Here is a 7,513-nt window from a genome sequence, read left to right as displayed (position 1 = left end):
TATATATATATATATATATATATGTATATGTAGGAAGGTTTTGCGTGTGTACGAAACATAGTGTACAAAACTCAAGGTTGACGGAAATCCGGGGATTGCGCCTGCCTGATGGGTCCCAAGAAGGGCGAAACTGGTCGTGGGCTGTCGATGGATTTTCAGCAACCTTATGAGTAGTACATTACAAAGATATTTCAAATATCGTGGCGACTGAAACATGAGGCGGCCTGGTTTGGCACATTCAGTTGCCTGAGAACATCATAAACGAGAGACTCCGCTGGGTTCCAGGTGAGCCTCCCGAAAAAACAAAATTAGTTTGCAAATGAGTGTATATTCACTAAAAGATTCGTTTCGTTCCGACGCGCACAAGATGGCTATGCATTGGTCACGTGCTCTGACTAATTGCGGAACGAAGGAGTCGCATGATCTGGACGGACGTGAGTTTGCAAATGAGTGTATATTCACTAAAAACATAGATTCGTTCCGACGCGCACAAGATGGCTATGCATTGGTCACGTGCTCTGACTAATTGCGGAACGAAGGAGTCGCATGATCTGGTGAGGACGGACGTGATCGACAACTTCATTGAATTTGGTTGAAGGAACAAGAATGTGACCGCTAGGAGGTTGCAAATCATTGTCGTTTGGGCGGCCATCCTTCAGTTCTGGCACAATCATTCTTATGGGTCCTCACCAAAGTGATGACCTATTGTCCTCGAGTTTCGCTCTAATTAGGACGAATCGGTGGTGCATATCAAATGACCGCGACGGGGTTCGAACTCCGCACATCTGACATCCTAGGCGAACGTGTTACCTATAATCCACCAGGGAATGATGGACTCCTAATTTTTACGCTTGAGATTTTTTGCCAGCCCCACACACGTGATGCAACTCGGCTTGTCTAGGACCACTCTCCATAGGCTCGCCAATTCCACGCCCTGGATTCTACTCATACTGTGGTGCATGGGGATTTCCGCCGACCAGGCTATCAGCCGCTGTGGTATGAACCACTGTTCCCGACTTAAGGCTTCTGCACTCTCTACATCTGTTCTGTTTCCTGTGTCTAGCTCATGTACCACCATTGCTGAGTCTTTGACCAGCGCTTGGCAATCACACGCATTCCTTATGCTCGCCAATTCTGGTGTATAGTTTTCTGGCTGTTTGTCCGATGTAAACCTTGCTGCAGCCGTTGCATTTATTTGTATACACGCAGTCTCTAATCAGTTCAACTACCAGAGGGTCTTTCAGTTGCATCAAAACTGAGCTTAACGTTTTTCCCGTCTGAAACGCCATTCAACTGTTGGCTATATTCAGCAGTCATCGAATAACATCCAACGTTCCTGCTTCATATGACTGTTGTACCCCTCCATCACCTACTGTCCTTGATACCGAAGCTAATATCTTTCTTGAATGATGCCTAATCAAACTCACCGGGTGTCCACTTTCTTGAAGTCTGTTGGTAATATCGATCTGAGCTGTTGTTCGGTCAACCTCTTCTGTGCAAGACACCCTGATTTGACTAACTAAAGATAAGGCAACGCTGGCGCACACGAGCTTTGATTGTACCGATGGGTGACTTATGACGGTCTCTGTGTCTTTTGGTTTCGGGCTTTTGGCAGTTTTTGGTTTTCCACCACCTTTATGTGCCGTACAGACGAGGAATGGTAGCGTACAGGAGGAAAACGATGTTCAACAGGAATCTCCACGTTAAACGAACCGTGTAGGCTTCCCTATAGGTCTTTACACGCGCTCACCCATCCTAACAAACAGTTCTCTGGCCGATACCTCACACCGATTTAGCCGCACTTAACTGACTTGTTCTACTTCCACCTTAGATTCCGGCCAACCTCGTAACCTGGTCGCTTGGCTTGACGAAGCTTTTGTGTCAAGAGCGAAACGTTGCCCAACAATACGCCTACCGACTTCCCCATACCTTTCCGGAAACGGTACTCCAAACCTATTCGTAACTGCTTTACTTAACTTCTCAAAACTGGAATACCAAATTTCATGGTTACGCGGATCGCCATCCCCATCTTTCACGTAGTCGCCGAAAAGTATCCACCTATACTAAAATCTTATACTCCTGGTTGGCGGCCTTGTGGAAGCGTATAGACATGAACCAACGTAGTATATTTGCTTCGTCACTTCGTCTACCATGCAATGGCGGACACTACGAATGAGGAATGCGAGTCGTCTGTGGTTTTCTCAAAGCTTGTTGAACTCCTTTGCGGCGTTCTTTTACAGTTGCGTAATAGTCACTGAACACCCACAAAAGTTCAGGAAGACGCGTGAAGATGTCTAGTTTTTCTTAAACTATGGGCGCATGAGACATTTAATTTCATGTCCAATAGTTGTAACTAGGTTAAACTATGGGCGCATGAGACATTTAATTTCATGTCCAATAGTTTGTAACTAGGTAGTTAGTGTTTGTTAATAAACGACTTCACGGTCAAGTAATTCCCCTACATTTAGTGTCGGGACCTCGATGCGGATGAAGTTCCGAAGATAAAGATGTGTAGAACTTTCTGGAGGATTTCACAGATGTTGCGGAGGCGGCCGGACTTGCGAGAGATCGGGGTAATTTGACGCCACTGGGGACCTCATCTTCCATTAGACGCAAGGCGGAACTTCGATACTACTCGTACGCCCCATCAGTGGTGTCTGCCGGTTAGGGAACTGTTAATTCCAAACGGGATCCCAAAGACCACAGCGACTCAATGCAATATGGCTACAAAATAGCAAAGCCCACGTGTGTCGTTACGTTATTATTTCAACCTACTCATTTAGACGCTTAGTAGTCAACAATGTCCGCAACGTGATAGGTGCTTTTGACATCTGTTAACATCTGTGAACTTTTCATAGATTGAGACACAATTTGTTGTGGTTATCACTAAAAAGTGCTGGTCTATGCACTTCTTAGGCAAACTTCCGGAAACGCACCCTCACATTATGACGAGAGTAAAAGGTCCGCCTAACTGGTTCGTCAGCTGAGTGGGTAAATGTGCTAAGTGGACTACAAATCGATAAAAAAAGGCATACACATTTTAGTTGCTCATAGTTTGATTGGCCAAACTTTGTTTGACCGATCTGGAAATGGGTTGCGGAGATAAAATGTGCAAAAGAATTTCTGCTCTCACTGTACGATGTTTCGTCACTTCTGGCTCAATTTCATTTTCACATCCTAAACTGCAGGTACCCTGTTAGTGAAACCCAAAGAAAACGTCTTCATTCACTGGACTTCAAAGGCACTCTGGCTAATGGAGTTTCTTTAAGCATTCAGACGCTGGTTGTCGGAATGGAAATACCAGATAGTTGCTTGACAACGAGGGGTCTGGTAGATATTTCGGAAAAGGGTGTTCAAGAGAAAGACGCTAAAACAGTGAGCATTACACAGTATTCCAAGGTAACCTCGATCAGCAATTCCTCTCTAAATTTTACTGTAGGGTTTCATTACTTTGATTACTACGCTCAACTGCCTACTTAATGTATAAAGTAACATAAATAACCAAAATACACTCACTTACAAACAAATTTGGTTTTGTGATAGAATCACCTGAAACCCAGCTGAATCTCTCGTTTGTGATGTTTCCAGGCAACTGAATGTGCTGCAGAGGCCGCCTCATGCTACGATATCCAGATATCGCGATACATGTACATTTGTAATGCACCACTCAGAATAGGTGGTTACCTGACATCAACCGGCGTGTTCACGTTCTTCGCCTGATCGTTAGCGGTCTTATACGGAGCCATCCCCATGAGATTTTAAAAGCATGTACATTCGTTCCAGGAATGGACAAAGTTGGTGCGGTTGTACATACATCCGGATTACAATTTTGCAGCAGAATTCTCAACTCGAATATGATGGGGTGACAGAGTTTTGTGCCTTTCACCAAACTGAGGGTTACGGCGATTTCTGGTAACTGTCGGTCCCAAGCCAACTGATCAGTTTTCATTTCTGACTTGATGTCCCGCGGCGATTGAGGACCACGCTAAAGTCTGTATTTGTCGCTCTGACACTGGACGAATCGAGCGACAGTTTATTCTGCCCCTAATGAAATGGGCCGTAGAGGACAACAAATGCTTCGTGATATCGGCTGATTCCAAGATTTAGACACAACCTGTTGCTGAAGCAGTTTACATGGAGATCCAATCTCGCAACTGCTTGTAAGCAGAGATCTAGTACACACCTTCACTTCATTCCTTCGGGAAGCAGTATGCACAATTCAAATTAAATTTTCACAGAATCCGGCAAGTGGTCGCGCCTTCAAATATTACTCTCGAGGGAGAAAAAACAAGAGTGTTGCTGACACCAGCAAAACGGATGGAATTCAGCATTCGGGTAAAGTGAACAACAAACTTATTTGTATGATGAGCGCCGGTATGGGCGAAACCGGTCGTGGGCTGTCGACGGATTTTCAGGAAACTTATGAGATATACTATTCAGCTGGGTTCCAGGTGAGTCTCTCGGACGATCCGAATTAGTTTGCAGATGAGTGTATATTGGCTGATTTGGTGCAATTCGGTTTGAAGTAGAACATCAGGTTGAGGGAAACCCGGGGACTGCGCCTACCTGATGAGCCCCGAGAAGGGCGAAACCGGTGGTGGGCTGTCGATGGATTTTCAGCAACCTTATGAGTAGTACATTACAAATATACATGTATCGCGATATTTCAAATATCGTAGCGACTGAAGCATGAGGCGGTCTGGTGCAGCACATTCAGTTGCCTGAGAGCATCATAAACGAGAGATTCAGCTGGGTTCCAGGTGAGTCTCTCGAAAGAACCAAATTAGTTTGCAGATGAGTCTATATTCGCTAACAACAAACTTAGATGCAGCAAGCCTCGAACTTACGTGCGACAGAAAAAAATTTGTGAGTGAAGTTTAGCACGATGCTAAATACGACGGGACGGATAAAACTAGAGTCGAACCTCAAATGCGACTCCAATAATAAAATGCAGCTAGAAAGAGAAAAGTACAAGGCTCGGACGGGTGGGCACACAGTCCAGGAGTGAAAGCTAAAAGCGGGTAGACATATAAAGCAATTGTTCAGACCAGTGAGAATGCATGGGCAGATTCGTGATGAAAAACAAACACATGGAGCCGCTCGTCTCCTCATTAGCTGGGTTCCACGCCATCTGGTTAGGCAAACAAAGCGAGAAGAGTAGCTGGATCAAAACTCATTTGGCTCCAACAATTCTGTGTTGTGATCACGGGAACGCCATCCGTACCAAACTCTATGCATGTGTTCAGTGGATTCAAAAAGGCGTTGCTTGTATTCCATCGATGTGAAGACGCGCCAAACACGACTGATGTGAATACATGCTGCTCAACTAGTCCGACAGAAAATCTTGAAGATAAATAAATCAGAGTTTTGAAAACTGACAGACTGATTTGCTTTACCATCAATTTGTTTGTTGCACATGTGTGAAAGTGTGGACTGTTGAAAAAGCACTGCTTAACTTGGTACTATGGTTTTCGATGCCAATTGCATGCAAGTACACGGAAGAATCTTGAATAAACTTTCATCTGATTGTGTGATAAACTAATCTCTTATTGTTCCAAAGCCTAGTTCACTGGCCACATACGTTGGGCAAACAAAACCTGTTTCATCATTGATTTGCCGTGCATTCTGGACTTTCCGCTGTGACCGTTCATCCCTTTCGGTATATAAAATAATCCACATCTGAGTGACCCAACGTGCTACAAATTCTTGAGGGTGCTTGCGTGATTAATGCGAATTATCGTTCCCACAAACCCCGCTTGAACAGTTCTCATGGTGCCCTGAGGATTCCACACCGAAGAAAGACAGAAAGTACTCAAATGACGTTACGATCTTATTAGAGCTGATCAGCAGTGCTGTGTTCCTTGGCTGTGTATGGGTTCGAACTCTGACCGCTGATATGTTCATGTCATTGCTACATCACTGAACGCGCGCATCATCTGAAAAGACGAACGGCTTCAAGCTTGAGTGGCAGGACTGGTTTGTTCGACGCCCCGACCAAACATTGACTGAACAATCTTTCTGGACTTCGTCCCTGTAGGGCGCCACACATACCTAGAGGCGGCTGGAAAATTCCCCGTGTCAGTCGTAAATGGTCGCACTACTGGTGGAATTCGCATCCATAGCAGTCTTGTTTTTATGTTTGCTCCTGTTTAAGTGAATCCCAAATGGACATGCATTTTTTGTTGTTCACGCAACAGAGGTCTTTAAAATGCTGTCAATTATAAGGTGGTCCAGCGCCACTCAAAAAGACGAATTTAGGCAAATTAGTATGCCTACTGACATGGTACGCCACTTGTTCCTGCGTTTTTTTGGTCTCGGTTCTTATTCAGAATCCACAGTTTTGATAGATTACAGGTGCGTATTTGGTTTATCTTTTTCGAGTTTTATTCTGTAGCGAAAAACTTTTCGAGCCGGAATATGCAAACGACATCATCTTCGAAGAGGAGGTGGAGAAGGCGCAGGTGTTTTGGACGCACTGACCAAAGTTATCGCATACTTTGGTATGTACTTTGTACCCACAAAGTCTAAGGTCATGCTCGTGGACATGCAGTCAGTGAACACGCCACTTCAGGGAGAGACACTAGAATTTGAGGAGCTTTTTACGTACCTGGGAATTTGCATTATTTCTAACTGTAGTGCAACAGATAAGGTCACTGCACAAATCTGCAAGGCTCGGGTCACGTTTGGTAGTTTGAGACAGTTATGGTATCAAAGCGGTATAACTCTGAATTTCAAGGGACGTATGTATCAGGCGACAGTGCAATTTTTTTGTGTGGCTGTGAGACTTGGCTTGTTCGAGTAGCGGAACTGTGATGTCTTCATGTGCTCGACAATCGTTGCCTCAGAATCATTGCTCGTTTGATTTGGTGTCGGAATGGCAGTTAGAAATCGAGTTTATGGCTGTGCAACGAGGACTTCCACTGAAGAATATTTCCAGCACCAGAAGCCGCGATGGTTATGCTATGTACTGCCTGTCGAGCCATCGTTTACCGAAGAGAGTGCTGTTTTCCATGCCCGATTCAGAGTGGCGGAAGCAGGGAGGTGGCCAACCCTTAACTTAGTAGATGAGATTTTTTAATCGCTAGGGTGCCGTCGGTGCTGCTTTCAGGATGGGGACTGCATGATCCTCACAGCGTCAAGTTTGAGACACTGAATCATAAAGCTGCTGATCTATGTCAGTGGCGTTCTTGTTGTCAGTTCCTATCCAGATTGCCTAAAAGAGTGTCTGGAGGTATAGGCATCTCGAAGTGATTGAAGTAGGGTAGAACTAAGTCCCTTCCATGTCCAGCTTCGTGCTATTCTTCATGATAAGACTTTCAAATAAATTGTTGTTGTACGGCAGTGAAGGAGCCGTGTTGAAGACATCTTGAGACGTCTTCAGGTGTCCTATAATCATTGTCTCAGAAGCATTATTCGTTTAGTTTGATATCGGCGAATCCGTATCGAGGCGGTTAGAAAGCGCGTTTTCGGTTGCGCAACCGCTGATTGGTACCAGTAGCGTTCTTGATGTCAG

This window comes from Opisthorchis viverrini (genome assembly GCF_000715545.1).
Source record: "Opisthorchis viverrini unplaced genomic scaffold scaffold1367, whole genome shotgun sequence".
In the NCBI taxonomy this organism is placed as follows: domain Eukaryota; kingdom Metazoa; phylum Platyhelminthes; class Trematoda; order Opisthorchiida; family Opisthorchiidae; genus Opisthorchis; species Opisthorchis viverrini.
This window is presented reverse-complemented; position numbering follows the sequence as displayed.